Genomic DNA, 26794 nt, shown 5'->3' with positions numbered 1-26794 from the left:
AGATAGAGATGATGATATTATGCTTGATGAGAGGGAAGAAAAAAAAAAAAGGAAAGACAAGCTTGGGCCCAAACAACAGCACAAACACAGACAGGATTTAAGTTCAGGCTGTTCTGGAGAAACTTTTTTCCTTCCAACACCATAGGGAGCACTGGCTCACTTCAGAGGGATACACAAACACATACAGTGAGAGCAATTATACTCTTGAAATTAACCCACTGGGCTCTGACTTTGAAAGTGTTTGCAGCCACAGACCTTCTGTGCAAAATACACTCATTTTTGGTGTCTGTTCCTCCTCTTCCCTATCATTCTCTGCAGAAAGGGGCCTGGGGTGCTGGTCAGACAACAGGCTCAACATCAACCAGCAGTATGCCTTAGCAGCCAAGGCAAACTGCATTTTGGGGTGCAGCAAACACAGCACAGACAGCTGGTTAAAAGAGGTGATTCTCCTCCTATATTTAGCATTGGTGTGGCCTCACCTTGAGGTATTGTGTGCAGTTCTGGGCTTCACAATGTAAAAAAAAAAAAAAAAAAATAAGGATGTTAATACCCTTGAAAGCATCCAGAGGAGGGCTAACAAAGCTGGCAGAAGGGCTGGAAGGCATGTCCTGTGAGGAGAGGCTGAGGGCAGTTGGGTTGTCCACTCTGGAGAAGAGGAGGCTCAGAATCCCACTGCTCTCTGCAACTTCTGAGCAGGGGAAGCACACAGGGAGGTGCCAGTCTCTTCCCCCTGGCCACACCAATGGTAGGACATGCAGGAACAGCAAGAAGCTGTGCCAGGATATGAGGAAACATTTCTTTACTGTGAGGGTGGTCAAACACAAGAACAGGTTTGGTAGTGAGGTGGTTGATGCCCCATGCCTGTCAGTGCTCAAGAAGCATCTGCACAATGCCCTCAAAAACAAGGTCTAACTTTTGGTTAGTCCTGGAGCGGTCAGGCAGTTGAACTTGATGATCTTTGTAGGTCTCTTCTACCTGAAATACATTAATTCTAACATGTTCAGGTGTTTCTTATCTTTATGCAGTATGCATATGCAGTACTGCAGAGATCTTGTTTTGGTTAGTACTCTGTGCTAGTGTAATCCCATTTCTAGAAATGTACACATGTACACTCACCTCGTTCCCCAGGTAGAGGAGAGCCAGATGGCAGGCAGGCATTAAACACAATTGTTTCCCCTGAGAGCTTGTGCAAAAAAAAAAAAATCAATGCGCATCCTTCCTGACAACAAGGTCAGAACAATCAAACCCCTTGCATCACTTAACAGGGAGTCAAACCTGCAGACTTGCCAGAAATCTGAGCTTCACCTGGATGATCTCCTTCTCAGCTGAGGTATCCAATTTACAGAGAAATGTCTGATCTGAACAGCCCAAAAGGAAAGGAAGCCAAATTTCAGCTCTTCCCCTAAGAGGAGGAAATATTAAGCCCTTCAGAGCAGCAAGCTTATAACACTCCAACCCCTAACCCCAAAAGACGCAGCCCAGCAGAAGCCTTCAGGCTGGACCCCTAAAGGCAGTTGCTCCACCTGAGTTTGGAGGTGGAACAGAAGTGGGCACAGTGGCTGAACCAGGATCCAGAGATTTTTCAACTTCAGCACCTTGAGTTATCAGACAGCTGAGCAGCAAGCATGGAACAGACTGTAAAATGACACTATGCAGAATGGCTTCCCTGATGAAGCGTCTTATTGAATAATTGCAAAATATAGGAAATTCAGGATTCCACCTTTCCCCCCTCTCCCTTTTAACAGTACTATAAAGCTTGCATATCTGATGTGCATATTGATTTTTGTTTCATGCAAGGACACTGCACATCTTGTTAGGAATATTCTAGTGGAAGAGTACTCTTTTTAAATCATTTAATCTTCATGCCTATTTTTTTTTTTTTAAATCCATCCTACCACTGTGGGTGCTGGGACCAGTGCATTAACTGATTTTTGCTTGACTTGAATGCTTACATGAAAAGCCCATATAAAATGGTCCAAACTTATCAGGCAGGATTTCTGGCATGCAGAAAACACACTGACCACATAGTGACCTGTTAGGTGTGTCCTGCCACTTCAGAGAGTTTCTAGATTATTCTGGAAGCAGATGCATATTTTGACCATGTTTATCTGCAGTAAATAAACATTACTTCAGCCTGATACATCTTAATATCAAACACCCTTTCACACAGACCAAGTTGCTTGCCTGCCCCTACCTGAGGGATGCTTTGCCTGATCATGCAATTTACAATAAAAAGATATTACTGTATGTATGAGCAATTAACCAAATACCACATTGTTGATGAATTTGCTGTCCTAAGGTTTGTATTTGTACCTCAGTTACCACAGACAAACTCTATAGTACTAACAATGCACATGCCCTCTGCTGTGCAGAGCTAACACTACAGAGAAACTACAGCAGGGTTAACCGCTGGAGAAGATTAAAGACCTGCATCTGGACCCAGCATTTCAGTGAGCCACCCTCCTTGCCCTGCCTCTATCCCACCACAGCCAGATCAGGGAGGGATGAAAGATCCCCAGGCACTCAGCAGTACAGCTGCTGCTTCAGGTAGACCTTTAGTATCTGCTGGACACACACTATGAGCAAGGCAAGATCATTGCAAAGCTGAGTACATAGGGAGCAGCTGTCAGGGCTGTTATTTCATTCTGTGAAGATCTGGAAAGCAAGTTGATAGTAGCCAGTGTGGTGCCAAAGGGGCAGAGTAGCCTTCTAGGTAAGGCGGGACTGGAGACAAGTGTTTGCTTCTCAGCATATCTGCAGGGCTGTTTTATGATCATAGACAATTCTGGAAAGCATAAACTTTCCAGACTTCTATTTCCTTATCAGCACAACTGGGGCAGTGATATCTATCTCTCAGGGCCGCCAAGAATTCAGATTCATTACAATGTATTCAAGAAACTCTGCCGTCACTAGTGCTCATCCTAAGCACACTGAAGGCAATAGAAATATCCCCGCTGAGTTCGGTGAACTCCAGGGATTAGACATACAGAGTAGTGATTCCCTGTTACCGTATGGCATAGCATGAATCCTATTAAGAACCTGAGCACCAAATCAAATGAAAAAGATGGTTACAGGAGAAATCTCCACATTTATTAACAGCACTTTCAATGGAAGTACCTTAAGCAAAGAGCCATGGAAAATCTCATCAAGAAGGGAAAATCACATCACTGAGTTTGGCTGTGGCAGCCCGTACAGTCAGAGAAGACTGCAAGACTCAAGATCACAAAAGTTTGCTTAAAGCAGATGCTTATGATGGGGAAAGTAGACTGTTGGCTACCTGCCTAACACACTTTAAAGTAAATGGAGGACTATATTACCTTAGTCAGTAAGCCTGCTCTGACAATATATGTAATTTCTTGCATTTTGCATACATTCGAAACTCCTCAAAGCTTTGTGATTTTTTTCTTTAAATTTTAGAAGAAAATTCAACAATTCCAATGTCTTTTCTATTATCATACACTGGTAGTAAAAAGGCCTGAACACCACCATTAGCCTCTATTGCTTTGATAATACAGCAAATAAAAAAGGCTGGGCATCATTATCTAAGACATACGGCCTACTGGACTGCCACAGCTTGTATCATACAGCTAAACAACACAGAACAGCCTCTATTGGGGCAAATCTGATTCCATCTAGTTTATTATTTTCAGTCCCTCAATTTATAGAGGAAGAAATTTTTTTGGTTTGTTTCTGAAATGAAAAATAAGAATACTTTTTTGGAAAGGTAATTTGCAAAAATAAAGTTTTAAAAATTTCAAATGAAAAAAATGGACAGTTTTAACCTGTTCTGTATGTATTATGTTTCTACACTGTCTCCATGGTGTATTCTACTGTTCTCAATGCAGATAGGAAGTACCATATGAGAAGTGAATGACATTACATCTGGATTTCCCATATGGTCCTTTGTTCCCAAGAGACTTACTTTGCTATCTCATATCATTTTTACATATTCAATCAATACTTGTATGGGTATATGTCTAGCACATACAGTAACAGTTATCTGAAAATTAGATCCAAGCACAACGCATTGGTTTCTCAGGAAGGTGTTGCTGCTCATGTCTGTGTTCTACCTACCATCCTTTATAATTAAAAAGTTTGTGTTTTCAGACCCTAAGACAGTTTTGGCCTGGGCTTTTCTCCAGTGTATTTAACACCACAGGGGTGCTCTATGAGCTACATTATTTCATGACTCAAATGTGAAAAGCTGTTTAATATTGTGGTAGCTTCTCTTTGCCTGAGTAACGATGGCAGTACTGATTACCCTTAATAACATTATTATGCTGTGTGCACAAATCAAGCACGAAGAGCAATCGGGTGGAGAATTAGATTGTTTTTAAAAAAATGATCTTTATTCTTGCTACATGTCTACTGGACCTTGAAAACAGTAATAGGATGGCCTTTAAATTCCTACTGCTTTGATAAGAGATGAGAGGCAAAGCCAAATATATTCCTTCCAGTTTGGTAGCAATAGCTAATAGGCATTGCTCAGTCTAGAAGTTACTTAAAGTGCAAGTTATGAAGTTATGAAAGAGGGACTTGAACTGCATATGTAGTTGGTAGAGAACAATATTTTAATACAATGATGACAAATTTTATGCAGATATAACTGTACACAGCTCTACAGTGAGCTGAAATGTATATGAAAAGACTAAATCTTTCCATATTCCACAAGACACCCAGAGGAAATGAAAAGCAAACAAAAGCAAAGGAAATCCCAAACCACCAGTGGCCAAACTGGTTCTGGATAAATCAAGATCAATCTTAACAAGAAAATTTCAGAAGTCAGTACAGTTGATTTGTCTGCAGCCACCTCCTGCTACAATCTGTTCACAAAATGCTTTTACATATGGTTGCATAAAACTACGGCTGAGGAAGTTCTGGTTCCTCTTATACCCCAAAGTGTCTGGATGCCAGCTGAATTCAAGATATGGCCCACGGGCAGATCATCCCCTTTTTAAGGAATCAAGGACTTCATAGATGATACCTCATACACAATCATGCATCTCTTGAAAATCTGAAGCCTTGAACACAATAGTTCTCAGCCACATTGTTTTATTTTGTCTTATAATGCCAAAGGGTTGGACATGGACAGAAAGTGAATTTAAAGACTCAGGGCAAGGAAGGCTCTTCTTAGCAAGGCATCTTAATGGCTCATTCAGTTTTTCAAGGGAGGTTCATAAGTCCTGGCAATTTAAAATACAGTTATTCCATTTTGAGTCAGCAAAGCATTTAGCAACTCCCTGCAAATAATTCCAATTAGTAAACAGGTCCCTGTTGGACTGCACTTGGACAATGTTTTCTGGCTCCTTCCTTTTTTTTTTTGTTTGTTTTTGTCTGTGAAATGGCAACCTGTCCTTTATCCACAAAAATTTAATTAAAGCGTGAGGGCCCTTTCATTTTACTATCTCTGCCTCTTTCAGCTATTATTCAAAGCTTTTTTACACCGTCTTCTCCCTACTTCCTATCTTAGAAATTCCTTCCAGCCAAGGTAACTTAGTGTCATTTGTACAAGTGTTGCCTAAGGACATAGGTATTTAGTCTAGTAATCCAAGTAAAGGAAACTTCTAATGACTGCTGTGGGATCAAAAAAGGCATAACAACTCAGCTCTAATGAAGAAAAAAATGGATAAACTAAATTTCTAGGCATATTTCCTAACTCACACCAATATCACCAGGGTATTTTACTTTCTAATCTATTGAAGTTCATAGTTATCATGCCTGGAAATAAGGCGGGCTTATCACCCCATGCACGGATTCCTGTGGGATAGAGTTTCTCTACTAAATGAATTTCTAGAGTTTGAAGAGTCCCAGAATTTACAAGCTCAGTTACTGAAACAGAGCATGTAGTTGACAAGTTTTCAGATGCACAAGGTAGCCCACCTGCCCACACGATCAAAGATGCAAAGGTAGAGATAGTAAGTATACCCAAATCTTACTCGCTTCAAACTTTGCCTCCAAACCTCCAGAAAAGTTCCCAATGGGCATAACCTGAAGTAACACCAGTAAGTAGGACCTACTTCCTGAAGTGGCCTAAATCCTTGACAACACACTGGGGATTCATTCAGTACTGCAAATTATGCAGGCTAGGTGTTTTCGTATCATTGCAGTCTCAGAACACTGCAGTCCTAGGGTGATAAATAGTAATGTCACCGTGGAACAGGTTTAACAGTGGACCTAGAGATAGGCACATAACAGTTAAAGCTCCCTGACAGCTCCATGCCTTTCATGACAAGGACTTGGACTTTATCTTGCCACAAGATAAAGATTTTGCTTCTGTTCTGTTGGAGGTCATAGCAATGGACTCAACACCAGCCCAGTCCTTTGACTACACAGAAGAAGCACTGCTTCTTCCAATAAAGAAGGAAAAGTTAAAGTTTTCCCTGACTTTTGTATGAGATAAAATCACTTATCTGGGAGCAAACAAGCCAGGGCTCCTTTGTGGCTTGTCTGGTCCAGCAGATGATCCCAGGCTGACTTTGTGGCTGTAGTAACATACAGAGTCAGAGACACCAGGTTCTGGGTACGGGAGAGCAGAAGAGAGGAGTCAGAAGAAACTTCACTAATTGCATAAGTCTGCTCCCAGGTCTGCTGCCAGCTGGCAGAAAGTGCAGCCGTCTCATTAAGTTTCACTAGCTGTGCTGCTCACTTTTGAGCAGTAACCTTTTTGGGAAGGGGGAGGCATCTTTTTCCCTCCACACGAGTCGAAAGTCATAAAGAGATATTTCCACCCACTTCGCTGATGATGCCTGGCAAGAATCAGAGATGCCTCTCCAAGTCTAATGCTTTTCAAAGTGTTTTTAAGTTCTCCTCTTTAATTCACATTTAAGGGTATGTGGAGGAAAACACCTTTTTCTGTCTAGAACAGCACCAGACTGTAGAATAGAAGGTCCTGATGAATGGCTGAGAACCAAATAACATAAGGTGAGGAATTATGAATTCAAACAGTAGTGCCAGAGCTTCTTTCTCCCTCCAGGAAGCACAGATTTTCTATTTCATAGTTAAATTAAAAGGCTATTTCGCTTCAACTCTTAAATATAGAAAGATACGTGGCTCCTGAGTTTTCCCCTGGGATCAACTACAGAGAATTAAAATCATTATTTGGGTTTTGTGGCTTTTTTTTGTTTTAAGCACACATCAACAACACCCCACAACCACTCCAACAACACCCCTACTAAGATATTTCTGTGTTTCTGGGCAGGATGTTTTTAGGCTGCTGGGATATAGATCTATTAAGGCCCCTTTCCTTCACTGAGGAAGGACAGGAGTGGGACACACTGATGCCTGCACTCCAGGTTCTGTGCTCTTTGTTTGTAAAGCCCAACACCTCTCTGCAGTCTGTGGGAAAGTCCCTTGCTTGGCCTCCATCCTGATGACTTTTCAAATCCCTAGTCTCACAAAACATCATTTTAAGCTTTATCCAGTAAGTCACCCTTCAAAATACCATTTCACCATTACAGGCTTTTTCTATAAGGAGACCTTGATTACTGCAACTCATTTCTTGCTTTGATAAACATAGTTCTGATGGGCCTCAGCTCCCTGTTTTCTTCTCCATTTTTTTTTTTAAAGGAGAAAATCACTGGGTCATGTATGAGCTTGGAGCAGGAGAGATTTTTGCATTCTCAAACAATTGAAACGTATTTGTTTCTTAAATCATTTAAAGTAATATAGGCCATTGTCCTGAAAAATCAAAAACTTAGTTTAGACCATGCATAGACACCAGGGAATGGGAGGTTCTGCAGATTTGGTGTGCAGAAGTTGTGGGTGCAGACTGCATAAAACCCATACCTTTCTTCCCCATTTCAGCATCTACCTCCCAGTTACATACCCACATGATTCTGCAATCTATTACCAAAAAACATTTTCTGGGTTTAAGCACCTAAATTACACCTACAGAAAATGACTCGTTTTGTCTTTTATAACATGGTGGATGCTGCTGCTCATCTTCTATGGATTAGCCATAGTTGAAGCCTTTATTAAGGACATGGGTTTCAGATAAATGATGTTGTTTGATGAAAGAAATGTAAAATCCTGCCTGCAACACAAACTGTCAAAAGACACACACTCTGCTGAGTTGAACCTTCCTTGTACCTCTGCATCTGGTGCATCCCCTAGACTCCGAAGTCCTGATGTCTGAAGAGGGAATAACCACCAGCTTATGCTTCCCTGCCACAGCAAGGAGTTTTACTGGTCTCTGACTTTTTTTTTTTTTTGAATTTAAGGCAAAGAATGTTTATGTAACAGCCACAAAATATCAAGGATAGGATACAGCATGTATAGGTTTTCTACACCTACCAAATCAATTTTCTTAGTTTGCTTAACAGTCTGGCATCTCCAATTTTCTGCTTGCCCATCACTAGCTCTGTAGAATGCTTATAAATATGCATCAACAAAACATAGAAAGTAAGGCAAAAATCACTTTTTGTCCTGTCTGTAACAAATTACTTAAAGCAATAGCAAAAATTACAGATGAAACTAGTAACACTAACTCTTGTCCCCCTGCATTTCTTCATCACTCAAAAGAAAAGCTGTTCCCGTCAGCAAAGCACCTGCCAAACAGATGACTGCACCTGGGCAATTTCATACTGAACAATGCAGGGGCCTTGGCTGTCTCCAAACCTTTTACATTCTTCTCACTGCGTGCTCCAGTGCCAAGCTGCACAAGCCTGCTTGTGGCTGAAAGCTCAGGAATGTCATTGTCAGCTCACTTCAGCTTTGCTTAGCAGCCACATCAGGATCTGAAGGTGCTGCCTTCCAAACCAGTGCCTGTATCTGTGTGATTATGGAAATGCATGCAGAGGTCCTATTAGGAAGAAATCCCACCCTGTCTGGCATATTAATGGGATAACTCGTCTACCCTGGGAGGAATGTATTTAGTGAAAGACTGCTCAACAGCTTTATCCCTCAATGATGGTGCAAAAGTCAAGGTTGTATATCTGATGCACATGCTTCAAACTTTCTCACCTGTTCTTACAGGATGCAGTTGCAAAGAGGCTGATGAGCACAGATGCAGCAAAGAGTGCACAAGAGAGAAGACAGACATCAGAGGTCTGCTCAAAACCACATCACTACTCCTCTAAAAAAATAGCCTGGAAGGGATATAATATAGTCAGAAGTAAGGCGAGGAATGTAGGTTAAGGCCTGACTATTCCACCACAAGAATTAACAGACAAGCAAGGAAGGAGCTAGGTTCAAAGTAAGAACAAAGAGGCAGGTCTTCACATTGCTGTGGCAGAGCTGTGGAATTCCTTGAAGAAGGAAGATAAAAAGGATGCTATACTCTTATTGGTCAAGCAGAGGACTGAATCCATTCAGAAAATAAATCAGTAGAGTTTAGGAAACAGAAAAATCCTCTAGCTCAGGGATTCTGGTTTAAAACTAATCAGAGGTTTTGAAAATAACAAGGATAACAAATGGTAAATATGTTCATCCTGTTCTTGCTCATTTCCAACCATCTTCTACAGCTAAAAACAGCTACAGCTGCTTAGTTACAACAACAAAAAAAGCAGAGCACTGGAGTAGGTGAACCTTTGGTTTACAAATATAACCATTCTGTTTTGCCTGTCTAGGTTTGCTACAAACTCTTCACAAATAGTTAATTTTGCTGTAAGAGCATGAATCCTGTTGGCCTGGTCTGAAATCACTGTGATTAGGAGAGCATTGTTTTCAAGAGTTGCAGACCAGAAATGACAAAACCTTGCAGTCAACCTGAATATTTGTCTCTGCTGTCTCCTCATCACTCACACTGGGCATAAGACTTCAGGATCTGCTCCACTTCCCAGTCACATGGACAGAAGTGCACCATCTATGTTTGATCATGATACATCACCATTCAATTTTCACAGAATCACAGAATCGAAGGGGTTGGAAGGGACTTCGAAAGATCATCGGGTCCAACCTCCCCTGCCAAAGCAGGCTCCTTAGAGCAGGCTGCCCAGGTAGGCATCCAGACATGCCTTGAATATCTCCAGAGAGGGAGACTCCACAACCTCCCTAGGCAGCCTGTTCCAGTGCTCTGTCACCCTCACCGTGAAGAAGTTCTTTCGCATGCTGGTGCGGAACTTCCTGTGCTCTATCTTGTGGCCATTGCCCCTTGTCCTATCCCCACAAACCACTGAGAAGAGGTTGGCCAAATCCCTCTGTCTCCCACACCTCAGGTATTCATACACATTGATAAGATCCCCTCTCAGTCTTCTCTTCTCCAGGCTGAACAGACCCAGGTCTCGCAGCCTTTCCTCATAGGGAAGATGCCAGGCCCCGTATCATCTTTGTGGCCCTCCACTGGACTCTTTCCAGGAGTTCCCTGTCTTTTTTGTACTGGGGAGCCCAGAACTGGACACAGTACTCCAGGTGAGGCCTGACCAGGGCGGAGTAGTGGGGGAGGATCACCTCCCTTGAACTGCTGGCCATGCTCCTTTTAATGCACGCCAGGATCCCATTGCACCTCTTGGCCACGAGGGCACACTGCTGGCTCATGGTCAACCTGTCATCCACCAGGACCCCCAGGTCCTTCTCCTCAGAGCTCCTCTCCAGCAGGTTGTCCCCCAGCCTGTGCTGATACATCTGGTTGTTCCTTCCCAGGTGCAGGACTCTACACTTGCTCTTATTAAACCTCATTTGGTTTATTCCTGTCCATCTCTCCAGCCGGTCCAGGTCTCGCTGAGTGGCGGCACAACCTTCTGACGCATCAGCCACTCCTCCCAGCTTCGTGTCATCGGCATACTTGCTGAGGGCAGACACTATTCCCTCATCAAGGTCATTGATGAAGATGTTGAACAAGACCGGCCCCAACACCGACCCCTGGGGAACGCCGCTAGTCACAGGTCTCCAGCCGGACTCTGCGCCACCAATCACCACCCTCTGAGCTTGGCCAGTCAGCCAGTTCTCAACACACCTAACTGTCCACTCCTCTATCCCACACTTTCTCAGCTTTGCTATCAGGATGTCATGGGAGACAGTATCGAAAGCCTTGCTAAAGTCAAGGTAGATGACATCCACTGATCTGCCCCCATCTACCTAGCTGGTGATGTCATCATAGAAGGCAATGAGGTTGGTCGAGCACGACCTCCCCTTGGTAAATCCATGCTGACTACTCCTCATAACATTCTTCTCTTTCAATTGCTTGGAGATGACATCCAGAATTTTCATTAAAGGGGATCTCTTGTGCAGGTTTTGCAGTCTTCTCTAGCTCCGCAAGAAATTATATAACCTGAAGAACATTCATGGATATGTTTGGAGACATTTCGTATCTCAGGAACACTTAATGAGACTGAATCATAAAATTACTCTTCTGGGACAAGCTCCTCTAGGAAAACACAACTACCTGGTTATGTTTCCTTCCTAGTACTACAGCCAAGGAACAAGTATACAAATGGCATTAGCCATGCAGGATGACACAAGGGCCTCTGGAACAATTCAATTACAAGAAACATATTTGAAAGCTCGTTTCTGATCTTAAATTGGTTCGTTTTGCATTTGCGTGCATACAACTAGCTTCTAGAAACTAGCATCACTCTCTCTCCTGCATATCTCAGCAGGCCCAAAATAGAAACAGCAGTAGTTCCCTGTAACCAGACATGACTACATCTTGAAAACATCCTTTTATGCTTAGGATTGCAGGTTGTCACCTCTGCCTACTCTGAATGGGTTTGCTTCCTAGCATCTCACTGAAACAGCAATGCAAAGTTGATCAGCTTGGCTTTCCCCCCCATCCCTCCACCCAAAGCAAACTCATCCAATGGAAAAAAAAATCCAATGCAAAAAGCTAATATAAAAAGATAAAAAGCAGACAGTTGTTTCAGTTACATGATAATCCAGACCTATGTGCAAGCCAAATAGAGTATGACTACAGGTATGTATATATACATATAACTATACACACACCAAGAAAAATGCACCAATGCCTGCTTTTTTCCTCCCCCTTTTTAAGTTAATAATAAACTAAAAGAACTTGTGCCATTCACAGCATACTCTTTGGCCTTCTCATTAACTAGTTCTCTTCAACAGAAAAAGAAATAAATATTTTACGTAGTGCTCCTAGGAGAGAACTAGCCTGACAACTCCGGAAAACAATATTGGGTGTTGATGTAAAAGCAATGATGATGCGTGCTATCACTTTCCTACATACACCTACTTCCTTGCTAACATCCTTTAATGGGATTGTTATTAGGAAGAGAGAGTAATTCATTTTTCATAGTCTCCCTCACCTTTTGGCCTCTCTACTGAACTTGACAACTAAGGGAGACAATTAGCAGCAATGGTGAACTGGATGCATATGTTATGAGTTAGCTGGCAGAGAGGATGCACTCCGTTTTCTTTAATGTCTTGAGACAATGAGCTGCGGTGGACTTGAACTGTTGACCCTGTGCAATAAACCACCATGCAGTATTACCACCCTCCTGAGACAACTACTGCAACAGGAGTTGGTTGTCTTTTGTTTTTCTTTTTAAATATAAGTAATAGCAGTTCTTTAAGGGAGAAAAAAACTAATGATCACAACACTTGCAGAGAGAAAGCACACATCCAAGGGCTTGTTCCCTCCCCCCCCACATATTTGCTGTGCTGGTTTTATCCAGCTGGGCAGCTGAGCTCTACTATAACCACTGTCACTCCCCCATCCTCAGAGGGAACAGGAAAAAAATGATGAAAAGGGCTCAAGGGTTGAGGTAAAGACAGGGAGATTGCTCAGCTATTACCATCACAGTTAAAACAGAGTCAGCATAGGGAGATTTATGTAATTTATTACTTCTTACTAAAAAACTAGAGCAGTGAAAAACAAAGGAAAACTAAAAAACACCTACCCCCCATCCATCCTGTTCCACCTCCTCCCCCTGAGCGGTGCAGGGAACAGGGGAATGGGGGCTGTGGTCAGTCCCTGACACTTTGCCTCCACTGGCCCTTTACGGTCACTCTCTGCCCCTGCTCCAAGTAGGGTCCCTCCCACAGGATGCCATCCTTCCCAAATTGATCCTGCATAGGCTTCCCACTGGCAGCAGCCCTTCAAGAATTGCTCCCACACAGCTCCATACTACAGGGTCCATCCCCCAGAAGCAGACTGCTCCAGCACGGGTCCCCCACGGGCGGCAGTTCTCCCCAGACCCCCTGCTCCTGTGTGGCCTCCTCTCCACGGGCTGCAGCTCCGGCCCGGGGCCTGCTCCTGCGGGGGCTCTCCATGGGCCACAGCCTCCTCCAGGCCACATCCACCTGCTCCACCGGGGGCTCCTCCACGGGCTGCAGCGTGGAGATCTGCTCCGTGTGGGACCCATGGGCTGCAGGGGGACAGCCTGCTCCACCAGGGGCCTCTCCACAGGCCGCGGGGGAACTGCTGCTCTGGTGCCTCAAAGCACCTCCTGCCCTCCTGCTGCACTGACCTTGGGGGGTCTGCAGGGCTGGTTCTCACTCCTCGCTCTCCCAGCTGCTGTTGTGCAACAGTCTTTTTTCCCCTTTCTTAAATATGCTCTCACAGAGGTGCAAACATCGCTTATTGGCTCGGCTCTGGCCAGCAGCAGGTCCTTTTGGAGCCAGCTGAAACTGGCCTTTATCTAACATGGGGCAGCTGCTGGACTCTTCTCAGAAGTCACCCCTGCAGCCCCCCACTGCCAAGACCTTGCACATAAACCTGCTATGCTGGTATATCATTAAGCTATCAAGACTGAATCTGAATAGTAAGACAAGTTGCACAGTACTAAAAACAATAATATCAGTATGTTGAATTCAAATGGCATGAGCTGCATTTTAGTCCTGTTGCATGCATCTATATACCATATCTATACATATAGTAGCAGTGGAGTGGATGTTCTCCTTACAGAGCTAAAGTGGTGACACCAACAAGTGCCACAGTTGTGCTTCTAGTTGTACCTGACTTAAGGGATACAAAATGCAGCAGGAAAAGAGCTACATAAACATAAGCTCTACCACACCATGCTGAAGCCTTGAAGCAGCAGGCTATTCTTTCGCTGAAGGACTGCATGCTATACAGCTAATTTCATCTTTCATCCTAAGGAAATCATTTTATCTGATCAGCCTAACAGTACATGCTCTGGTCCTCAGTCTAAGCTTGAATGCACATAAATGAGAGATTAACGGTATTTACAAAGCAGCTTTTATTGATCAGTTGGAAAAGAAACTGACAATTCAAGCCACTACTGGCATTTGGAAAGTTACCTTCCCCTGAATAGCTCAAGTGCTGAAGTCTAAATCCTTGGTCCAGTCACTAATGTACAAGTGTTCAGTTGTGTCTAAAAATACCTGGGACACAAAACTACAGGAGCGATAATTGAAAGCATAGTATAAATATTTTGGGGTCATTCCTAGTGACTAGGACCTTCAGATTTCTTTGAAGAACAGCATCAAAATTAATTTTAAATATGGGGGCAGAATCAATACTACAGGCACAAATAGGTTTAATCTTTGAGAAAGTTCAGAATTTGAAACAAGCTTTTCACTCAGCTGTTTTGCTTCTTTTCTCCTGCTCTCCCATCTCTACTACTCTTTGATTTTTCATCTTTCATGTCTCCTTAGTGACAGTTCCAGTAAAACATTCATTTGTTCAGGAAGCTTCACTGAAATGAACCCACTACCATTGTGACAGCTTCCAGCAGCAAACCTTTCTGTAGAAAACTGCTGATTTGGTCATCAGCTGACTCATGCATTCCCTCTGTCAGAAGGGAAGCTGCAGATCCTAATCTTGTTCTTGATTAGTTGTATCACAAACAGGGCAGCTTTTATTTTTATTTTATTTTTAGTCATAACACTTTCCCCATCTAAAGGGAGTAACAATCTGAAGAGATAAACATGTGAATGAAACTTCATGCACAGCAACTCTTTAATTATTGAGAAATATGATTGTGCTTCATCTCTCTTCAGGAGTTTGAATGTCTCCAAACAAGACTGGACAAGATTTAAATATATTACAAGGGAAGAACATCTTAATTTGGCCCTAGGGATAGCCTGGGTGACTTAAATAATTTGTTTCTAAAAATCTACAAAAAGAGGAGTTCAGCAAAACAAAGTGCAAAAACTGCCCGATTATTAAAGTTGTTAGGTCAGTTTTCTGATCTTTCATGCTGTTTTATTTACAGCCGTAACTGCTTTCCCTTTCATGGAGCAACATCTGATTCATGTTTGCAGTAGCAACAGCTAGCTATTCCTGGCCAGTAAGCCTCTTCCAAATGGGCATGAAAGAGCTCCGGATGGCACAGAAATTACTTGCTGATGTGCTTCTAATTAGTTATGGCAGCTTATTCTAAAGCTAAAGCACTGAACAAAACGAAAAGAAAACTAGAAGATGTGAAAGGAGGGGTGAGAAAAGAGGAAATATTAGGGACAAATAAGGAGTTTTGAAGATGGTTCCAAATGACTAGGAGCTTGAAAAACAACCATGCCAAGAGGTCCTGCTCCAATTATTTCTGTTGTGATGCGTATATTTTATAGAGTGAATCCGTACTAAGTTGCAGAATCATCACAGAATGCCTGACATCGGAAGGGATTTCTGGAGGTCATTTAATTGTATACTAAGAAGAAATAATTCCCTGAATGATGTCTTTGTTTATAATGCACAGGTGCATCTACAAACCAGCTGACCTTCCCAGACAATACACTCTTATCATTCATTAGTAATTTGAGGAAACAGTCTGACATGTTGCTGGCCCAGGCAAATTAGTCCTTTCACATATGGGATTCAAGTTTTGCTCTGCCTGTACAGCACCTGAGGAATCACTCCTAACACACAGGCTCTGCACAGCGCCCCCTTGTGATGGGGTTTTAAAAACACATATCAGCATGTGTGAAAGTCATTCCTTGCCACTGAACTTTCTGTCTGTAAACATTCCCAGGCACTCTGAATTTATTACTGTGCAGACAGCTAGACAGTTCTACCGAATGCACATGGGTTTGCTCCAGATGCAACTGATCAGTAACTTAACCTGGCTGACCTTGCACAGGAAAAGTTGAGGAGAGCTTCCATTAGCTGAACTAAGGGAGCAGTAACAGAAAACCTAGGGGATTTGGGACAGAATGGTCTCTTGAATTGTTAGATCTGCCAAGATTACATGCCTGCTTAAAGTTAGATTGGTGAGCATACTGAAGTTGAGTGTACCTTAGAACTCTGCTCTTCCAATGCCAGAAGACCAACTCATGCCAAAAACCACTATCATCCCTGCCCCAGTACTCTGCTTAGGATCCCACAGCATACTTGTATACCAGCTGTTTTGCTATGACATCCAAATAATGTTATGATCCAGATTTGTTCTGATGTCAAAGCACCTCTTCATTTCCTTTCCATTGGTGTGATCGCCAAAGTCATGAGTTCTGGCCTTGCTCCTCTTGTCTAACTAGATCTATGCAAGCTACCTTTTCTGTCACTTCTGATGGGTGTAACACTTTAGGAGCAGAAATTCACTCACTCACACTGACCTATGAAGTCAGAGACCTGTGATTTCAACCTCCTTAGTATGCAGACATTTGACTACCCACTTGACCCAGGTCCACTGTCAGAACTTAAACAATAGTCACATTGTTTAAACAAGCAGTATTACACTACCACTAGGCAAATGTTCAGTAGATTTTTAGCTCAGTGGTATTAAGTAGATTTGTCTGATTTCAGGGCTTCTGCTTCTACTTGAATTATCATTGAAGGCCTAAAGATATAACTCCCTTAAGCACTTCAGAAATATTACAAACAAAACAGATCAATCTATCAGCACCTTAGTCAAATCTGACTATCATCATCCAACCAACTCTATCCAAGAAAACCAGCAGCCAGTGCTGGGACCTTGAACAGAACACATCACTCTGAGTCTGTATTTTCTCCAATTTAAAACTGCTTTTCTGATCTACCCTTGATCTCTCTGCTTTATTTCTTCTCTTTTAACAATCTTCAGAATAAAAGTAAAGGCAGCCCCAGAAGCTTCAAGCAGTTTTATTTTCATTCACTCCTCATCTTCATTTTCCTGACACAACTGACAGTAGATTTGGGCTAACGGCTGTATACTCCTAGGTTATTCTCAGATGCACAAAACAGAAGAACACCCAGAAAAGCAGGGAGGTGAAGATGCCAGTCTACACAGCCACAATGCACAGAGCCTTCAGAACTGAGGATCTCTATATTCTCTTTAAATTTCAGAAAAAGGCAAGGACAGGAAAGACATAAAAGACAACCATAAAGTGATATAAGGACAAATTAAGTTGTCAACAAACTACAGAAGGAGCAGGTGACAGTTAAAGAGAGCATAAAATCAGAGTTTAATACCTTAAAAATATGTATAGTAAATGAAAGAAAACTCATAGCCTCAGAAGATAGGACAGAAAGAAATAGCCAGAAATGAAGAAAGGTAGAGACGAGTCCAGGTATCTCTTAAAGATACTTAAGAGATGGAACAAAGACAGCAGCAGGTTACTTTAAGGTAAACACCTCGTAGGTCCTCACTGCAGACATTCAAGAGATTACATACAATATCAGTGAGAGTGAACGTGGCAAAGAAAAAAAATGTGACAGGCAAAGGGCTAAGAGGATCAATATGGGATGCTTTTGTTTATTGCACCAACTTCTACTTGTCTTTGGAATCACCATGCCCAGAGTAAGAAAGAGTACTTGGCACACATTAAACCACAGCATTGGCCCCTCTGAACTGGTAAAAAAAAACTAGAAATACTACAACAAGAAATCTTCCCAAACATCCATTTTAAAGTAGTCTTACATACAAGCATTCATTCTAGATGAAGGAGAATGAAAGACACTTTAACCTTATTCCACCTCATTTTCTGAAATGCTCTACCAGCTGTCAGAAGTATAGACTGAACAGTCTGACTTTACAGCCAGTAGCTCTATGGAGTGGTGACATTTGAAGCAAATCAAGCACAGACTCTGCTGGTTAGCTGCCTGCAGGCTTTCTTAGCCGTGATGCACTGCATGCATTCTCCAGTAGAGCCCTTCCCAGAGGTTTTTGCCCAAATTCAAAGAAGATCCAAAGAGAGCAGCTGCTATAAGAGTCAACTTGCTACACTTTCGTTCTTTTTTTTTTCCTCCCCTCTAGTTTGCCAAGTGGGACAGAATGTGTTTGTTTTGGCAGAAATAGGTTAGCCATTGGGTCTTAGAGTTACACGGATAATTCCTCTCTTCCTCCCAAAACACTGCATTGCTTGTTTAGCTGGTTAACACAATCATATCAGCTTAGAGGATGGTTACCAAGTACTGCACTCACGACCAAGCAGTAAGAATTAATTGATCAGGTAAAACCAGAGGGGTTGAAAACTAGCATAATGCAATCTATCAAGAAGCAAAACTATTTGTAAACCATTTGCTTTAACTTTTTGTGTTTAACACTTGATCTTGTTTAATTATCCGTCCCCCAGACCTCCTTAAGATTCTGGACATCCCTTTACCACCTTTGAAATCATGACACTGACTTAAAGACTGCAAGATCTTAAGAAGAAATCAAAATGTATTTGCTTTCAGCTTCTGCTTTCTCCTCTTTGAGCCAACATGCCAGCCCTGTCTTCACATTTTCCTCTCCTATAGCCAAGGACAGCAACTGCATTTCATTTACTTGGTTTTGAAATGTAGGAAATAACATTTAATCACATGCCTCCAGCTGTCAGATCTTTAAGAAATATAAGAAATAATATAAAAAGTGATGGACATGGTATTCATCCGGTGCCCAACCTTTACTGTTTCCCCCAGCCTCCATTTTGCAGCTTAATGAATAATAACTACCACTCTTCCTATCTTGGTGACATATACTCATAAGTTCATCTATAAACCCTATAAGTTCATAGAGCAGAGAGAAAAGTTCTCCTATCCTAATTGTACAGCTGGGGAGCTCCCACATACAGAAAATTGCTTTGCTGAACTGGATGAGATTTCTGTACATGATTAAATGCTTTGCTGACCAGTGCCATAAATGATATACCACTGAAAAAATGTGTCTTTTGAGAAGTTTGGTTTCCTGCATTTCTGGCAGAAGTCTTCACCTCCCAGTTAGGCACCTTCCTAGGAATGATATTGGACATAATGAAAATCTCATGTCAAACGTTGAGATTCCCTGACAAGAGCAAAGATGTTCACTGATCTGGTAAAACATCTACTTAGAGAATTAAAATTACAGTCCTGGCAAGATGTATGCCAAGGGAGGACATGGCACCTGGAGTTACAGACTGCTCTCAGGAGCAGGCCACTTCCATGGGGAAGAATTAACAGTCTCAGCATATTTTGTATCCTGTTTCAGCAAACACAGATTACGCCTGCTAATTACTTCCAAACAGAAGTTATATGTTGAATATCAACACTTAAGTTTCTCGTTATGGTCTCAGGTATATTACACAGCTATAATTTTAACAGAAGCTAAAAGATTTTTTTGTGGCTCAGCAGACCCATTGCTTAAAATATTCTGGAAGTAAAAAGTACTGCCATGGGCTGTAGCCCTTGATGTTTCCCCTCTGCCTCTTACAGGAAAAGCACCTGTCTTTGCTTGTGAACCTTGCGAATCAAGATGTCAGGACCTGGATTCCTCAAGAAGTTAACCAGCACCATGTGTTATTTGCAGCCTTCTGTCATGTCTGGTCACACAGCACATTTGCCCACAGCCATCTTCCACAGCAACCTACTACCACTGCGCCAGAGAGGCAGAATGAAACGTAATCAGTGAATACAAAATGATACCCTGTTTAAACCTACCTGTGCATTCTTCTTCCTCTGAGACTAAATATCCAGGTGAAGCTACAGCACAAAAGCAGAATTACAAAGTTCTTCATATACCTCCTGGGTTTCAAACCCTTGCTGCCATCACTGATTCTCCCTGCCTGTCCCACCAGACCACTTGCTTGCTCATCTCTAGTATCCACTCCCCCAGAGGGTTAGGACCTGCTTTCTGCAGCCTCCAGTCTCCTTGAGGAAACAGGTTTAGTTCTTGAAGGGTCTGTTTTCCATATAGAGTGAGGCATTGGTACAAATTTTGTATCTCAAAAAAAAACATCAATACATGTAACTAAGATCTTTGAGGTATATAAGTTTAATAGACAAATGGAGTGCGCTTGGCTACCTAGATGTTGAGTACTTTAAATATTGACCTGCAGAGTTAATCAGTATGAACTGATCGTAGATCAAGAAGGAAGTTAAATAGAGAAATGGACTGTGAAATGCACATTACTTTGAGGTGAGGCTGAAAGCTGTGAGCCTTATGTCTCCAAATGCAGCTCCAGGAGACTCCTCTGTCCAGCAGTCTCTCTGGGCACGTCTGACAGATGCTTGGTTCCAGTCACTAGTTGGGCCCCTATCGATCAGCCTGGCTTTTCATGCACTGCTCAGTACAAGTCTTCCAGCCACACAGCTCTGCCCACCTGAAAGAATCTGTAGCTGCCATTCATCCTTGCAGTGCAACACATAACCTGACCAACCTGACCAACCAAGGTCTGGGAGCTTATCTGCCTCAACTCCCAATCTCTTTGCATGGTAGGAAGCCAAACAAAAACAAAGTCATTAGCAGAGTCTCTTGAATATTCCCCATAGCTGCATTTGTCAACCTTCTCAGGTACAAACCAAAACATTCTCCTCCCTTCCCCTTCCCTCCCCCTAGTCTCTTGTATTTAGTTCAAAAAGAATAAAAACATATCAACTACGACAGCAAAATGTCTGAATGAAATACCTACTGCCACATTTTACCTTATGTACTTGGAAAGTTTTGCCACTCCCAAGCTCTGTACTGGATATTTTTTCTTTGGTCTAGGGTTATTACAATGTTTTCAGCATGGCTTAATTGCATATCTGCAAGGTCATGGCCCACAAATTCAGATGCATTTCTCCCCTCAGAGAAATTCCCTTCCTTGATCAGTTAGGTAGAGAACAAAGAACTCAAAGGCTAGAAAAATGATGCCAGCTAAGAGGGTTGGACAACGTGATTTAACAAGTCTTCACCATCTTTTTTCTGAGAGCTGACCCAGCAGATGAGACTTGTGGAAGTGTACATATTCCTTGGTGGTTGGATGCTAATGCTTCATGGCAGAAACTGTCTCCACATAATTAGAATACAGGCATACGTGAGCTAGGAAACATCCAGTGGACTAATTAATTGTGGCAGGAAGCACATGCTTCTCCATTTTCTAGTAATTAACTGGCACTGAATCAATTTCTTTTTAAACAACCCAATTTTTTAATTAAAAAAGGTGTTCATAGAAATTCCACGATCCACATCAACTACAACAGAAGTAGTCTTCCAGAAGTGCAGGATGTTGTCAAAGTCTCAAGTAAGTCTGAATGTAATATAAGCAGACAACTGCTGCTTCCTTTACAGATTAAAAAGGGACTACAGATATTTTGCAGATTCCAGGCCAAGAGGTGGGAAATGGTCAGAGTTCAGATTTGAAGGAACTTGTGATTTAGGTTGTTCAGAAATAGGAATTACTTTGATAAGCAGCAGTTACAAATGATTTATTATCCAGATATAGGAAATATCTGGTACAACACATACTGTGCTGGATAAAAAAAAGTTCAAGTCAGAAATTTTTTCTATAAAGAAACTTGCCCATAAATGTTTGCAGGGAATGCTAACACAATCTCACGGATGGATGGTTGGAAACTATTAGGACTGGCCACTAGGAAATTGCTACCTTCTAAGCCACTTTATTTTTCAATAGTTTTCTCACATAAACCTCTACAGGTAGGAGGAAATAGGACACACAGTAACAATAAGAATAGTGTTATATCAATAAAAGTGATATTTTGCCCACTGTTAGAATTCATCCTTGTTTACCAGCTGCCTCTTTATAAATCATGAGTCATGCTCCTGCTTGCCAAGATCTGACATAACCAGATGGCTTCCTAGTTTCTATAACTACTTGAACTCTGGAAAGAATGCCTGGGAGGAGGGAGAAGGTAGCTTAAAGCTGCTTTTCCTCCTTTCTGCAATTCTCCAGTGCACACACCCAAAGGGATCCTCCGCTTTGACAGAGGTTTGCACACTCACTTGTTGCAGCTGTTGAGAAAAGCCTCAGAGGGCTTAACTCAAGGCTTTGTAAGCTTTGTATTTGCTTTTAAAATGCATTAAGAAAAGGCCGCAGCTAAAATCCACATGGGTCCTCTTGTGTAATTGTTGTGTAATTAACCAAGCCTCCCAGAGGAAAGCTGCTGACTTCAGCTTCAAGGTACATCCACAAAGATACGTTCAAGACAGAGGCAGAACAAATATTCACAGATATTGCTGTAAAATCCTTCAGCAGAGCAGTATACCTACATTTTGGGAAACTAGGGTTGTCATTATGTTCTGCTTATTATCACCCAAGTTGATTTAAACACATCTATCTGACTTCAGAGTCGCAACAAAAAGAGCATCCTTCCTTGCATCTCCCTTAATTCTCATTTTTCCAATCGGTAAGAGGTTTCCCCATATATGCAAAGCTTCTTGAAACACAAATAGAAGTCCCTCTGAGAACATTAAGTACTGGCAGCTTTGGGGCTGGTATTGCAGCACTGAACAGACAATCCCCCAAACCTCCTTTGTTTCCCCCATTCATCGCCCTTCCTAAGCAGCCCATCCTGAGAGGGCAGAAGGGACAGAGTCCTGGTCCAGCCCTGCAAACCCCTAACATAGAAGTGTTGCGCACAGACTCTTCCTCAAGGACTTGACTCAAGCCATCTCAGACCTAGAAACACTGCTACGCTGGCAGTCAGGAGTACCTAGCTTCAGTGCCCCATACATGCCACCAGTCTGCTTGCAGACTGGAGCAAGACTTGATGCTTGCAGGGTTTTCTTGGTGGCACAAAAAAAATATCATATCATCTCAACTTGGCTGAGGGTGCAAAACTGAGTGGTATAAAGCAGGTCCTTTAGTTTCCTAACTTACATATGCAAGCCCTCTACACAGGCACTATTTTCAGGAAAGGATCTGAACATTTTATTATAGTTTATCCATGCAGAACACTCGAGTACATTCATCCATTTCTATTTACATATGAGTAGGAAAAAAGCGTTGAACTGAGATGCATTCTTTGCAAAATAAATGTGGAACAATCCGTTCTGGCAAGCCTGTGATACAAAGCTTGGCTGCCTTCTCAAACAGCATCTCCCTGTGGCGGGAGAGAAAAAAAGCCATGCAGAAAAATGCATGCCCTGCCCTCCTCTTCTTTTCTCCTGAGACAATGCTGCTCTAGACATTGGGGGAGGAGAAGTAAAGGCATTTCTCATGCCGTAGGAGAAGAGAAACTTCCTCGACTCTGACATCCAGATTGATGTAATATGGTCAGGTGGAGCTGAGTAGGTGAGCATGTCAGCAATTTTGCTACAAAGAAAGATTTGAGAAAGATGAGAAGCATCAGGATGATGAAGCCTTGAATGGCCATTGATTAGACTGCTCCTGAATTTGAGAAGCAGAATGGTTTCAGAACAATACAACTGTCAGCATTACAGTGGCTTCCCTTTCAGCCCTCACTGGTTTGCTATTGTAGAAATAAATTGACATATTTGCATGTGAAAGGTTTTTATATTATCTACGGGCTCAGGATGGATTAAGAACTAGCAGGGTTGGAAGAAGGAAAAGAATAGACTTCTCTCCAATAACAAAACAATTCCACCCCTCCCTTGTCCTCTTCCTCCTCACCTAAAAGAGGAGAGACAACACCTTCTTCCCAGGTATCAAGGTACAGAGGGGAAAAGCTTTTCTTTTTCCTCCAATGCTCACTCACAGGGATTTTCATTTTGTACAAACATTGAGAAGAAGAGCATAAGATAACAAAGCTCCCATTCAGCAAGTACTCATAGCTTTGGATTTTGCCCACTGGTCAAGCTGGGCTGAACAAAATACTATTTCTTCAGTGTTCTGCTATTTCTACATCACACACACTCATTTTGTTTCAACTCAAGGATGCATGTGCAGGAGAGGTTAGCTCATATGCTATCTCTAACTACTTGCCTCAAACTAGGGATTTAGGACAAAAAACACCTTTGCTCTCTTTCCACACCATACATAACAGCTCAACCTGATGAGCAGGGAAAGCAACTCCCTTATTTAATAAAGGCATCAGCCACTCTTCTTGAAAGGATATCAGGGTCCATTCTGAGTCTAGACACAGATTATAACCAATACCTCTTTTCTTCCCCTCCCCAAACTGGTGATTTTATAAGGAAAAGCAGACCTGTATACTAAGGAGAGAGAAGCTATCAATAACAGTGAAGGTTTCCTACATTTTAAGCTTTCTAATTCTTAACCCAACAACAAAAGTTTCTGGCATAAGATGAGAAAAGACAGCACAGACCCATTTTGCAACACTGGGGAGTTAACTAGCTGCAAAGAACTGGGACATCCCCTGAAGAAGGGGACCAGGCTTACTATGTTAGCTTGACAGAACAATAAACCTTTTAGAAACAAACATAAACCTCCAAACAAATCCCACTAAGATAACATTGAATAAAAGTGTAACAGGCCCCTAGAAAAAGCAAGAACTACTCACTGTGTTACGCTAAGAAGCTCCTATGGAGCATTTTTTGATTTTCTCAGTTAGGTGAGAACTGCAGGCTAGGGATAAAGTAGCAGAAAACAGAGTTCCTGAAAAAACCACCTATTCTTGATCTTTATCTAAACTAACACTTTTCTTAATTATCCCCTCCCAGAGGGATAAAAGGAAGTAGGGAGCTAACTCTCCCCTCCTATATACTGACTTCATGATTACTCCTTATTCACCTTTCAGATGCAAAGGTGCTAACAAACATGCACTTTCCAGGTGCATTTGAATCACAAGCCATTAGCAACCTCTCTAAAAGCTCCTAGGATAATGATAATACAAACAAATCCAGGCAGAGGTTACTGTCAAAAACACAACAGATTGATGATGGAAATAGATAACCCTTATAATAACTCTGTGTTCTGTTATTTCAAAAAATTATTCATTAAAATATGGTGTTTATTGCTCCAGATCCTGTACCATCACCCTTTATTATCTAAGTCAAGCTGTGTACCCTTAGCTAAAAGCACTGTCTTCCACATGTTTTATTTCTCCTGGTAGCCAGCCATGGTGAACTATACATGCAAACAATATTTACTCGGCGACTTGGGGATTTATTTTTCTTTTGTCAGAAATGCTGTGCTTTGTACTGCGTGGTTCTGCCTTGAGTGCCCAGCTCCTGCTTAGCTGCAGCCACAGACCACTTGCAGCCAGCTATTGTAATGGCTTGTGACTAATGTTGCTTGAACCAAATATCGGAAAGACACCATGCTGCAGGGGCTACATAAGGCTGTTTCTTCCTCTTTTCAGGAAGATCTTTTTCCATCTTGTTAAAGCACACTTGGAAGATTCAGGTGAAAAATGTCAAAACAGTGAGTAGAGAAAGAGGACGATTTTTTCATTTTTTTTTTAAAGGGGTCTTTTACATCTTGTTTGAAATAACAATTATTCCTACCTATCATCAATAGTACACAAGCCTTTTCTAACATTTTAGAATAACTAAGACTGGCCCAAATTAACATATTTTGCCTTTTACATGGGCAACACTCTCAAGAAAGGCATGGTCTGTGCTTTGTCCTGTCAAATTATTAAGGCTGATGGTTTGAGAACCTGGCTTAGCCATTTATACAGCACCAATTCTTCAAATGATTCAATACCAGAAACTGGTATTCACCTATCCAACTTCACATAACTAAAAAAAGCACACTCATAGTTTGAAGCCTCTTTCTTGATGGACAGAAAGAGCCATCTCCAAGAGAAAATCCCCCCATTGTAAGTCTAACTGCCTTATGACAACACCCATCTTTCCAATGACTGCAAAGAACAGGGAAACTTCATCTCCACTGACTGCAGTAACCATATGTGCTTCATCTTCCCGGATGAATATTACAGATATAAAGTAGGATCTGTAGCCTGACCAGGAAAGAGATGTCTTTAAAAACACAGCACCCAGCACTCTATTGAAAGCTGAAAAGGCTGTCTGAAGTATCTTTATTACTGTTTGTCAAATTTTCAATACTTTTGAAGCATATCCAGCCACCTTGCTGAGGAACCTAATTTCAGTCTACGTTCCAGGTACCTGAGTACCCATCCATCTAGAAGAGTGTCCCACTTCAGCAAGGTATGGGCTATCAGTGTGCCAAAGTTTAAGTATTTAAGTTAAATAGACACTCTCTGTTGATCTTCATAGATAACACTCCCAATACCCATACACCCAGACAGCTGCAGCACTTGTTTCAGCACTACTTCACTATCTAGCTAAAATGCAGACAGATTTGTGTTAAGCATACTAGAGCCCGTTTGAAGTTATATAAAGAAAATTTTTGGAACTGACCTAAGAGTTTCAGATCTGACCTTAAGCTGAACCTTCATAGCTCCCTGAAGCCAAGCCTTTTAGCAAATTTTGAAACAAACGTCCTTCCGTTCCAAGCTTCAGGCTTTTATGTTCCTTTTCTTTCAATTAATCTGAAATCAGAGTCTTTCACATGCAATTGGTGCTTCTCATACAAGCAGTACTGTAACCTTGTGCAAAGGGTACTTTAAAGATCTTGTAGTGTGTGCTTTCCTCATTAAGACAACTCTGGAGAAGGAATTAATTATTTCGTAGTGTCTCATTCAACAGCAAGTGACCTGTTTACACAATGAACCCCAGGGACCGATAACTTGCAATTCAAGCTTCACTTATGATAATAAGTTTCATATTTCCTGGAATGAACAGCAAAATCATACATCACTTGCAATCTCACCTGTGTCTTTTAAAAATATATGTTTGTTTGTTTGTTTGTTTGTTTCAGTAATACCCTGAAGAAATTAATGCCATGCATTTCTAACTTCATCAAAGAATATTTCTTCTCCTCCAGGCAATTTTTC

General features: G+C 41.8%; 2 long non-coding RNA genes across 2 annotated transcripts in view; both read right to left on the bottom strand.

Annotated features, from left to right (window-relative positions):
* Window positions 1-26794, bottom strand: part of LOC310897745 — a 117869-nt gene that overhangs the window by 32569 nt on the left and 58506 nt on the right. The window lies entirely within an intron of this gene.
* Window positions 548-25175, bottom strand: LOC310897747. The gene is made up of 4 exons (XR_014582530.1): window positions 24434-25175; window positions 1276-1402; window positions 1117-1183; window positions 548-975 (listed from the first exon to the last, which is right to left on the bottom strand). It is a non-coding gene; the product is annotated as an uncharacterized lncRNA (long non-coding RNA).

The sequence above is a fragment of the Anser anser genome (assembly GCF_964211835.1).
Source record: "Anser anser genome assembly, chromosome: 3".
NCBI lineage: Eukaryota > Metazoa > Chordata > Aves > Anseriformes > Anatidae > Anser > Anser anser.
The sequence above is the reverse complement of the archived record's forward strand: the minus strand, read 5'-3'. Positions and strand labels throughout refer to the sequence as shown.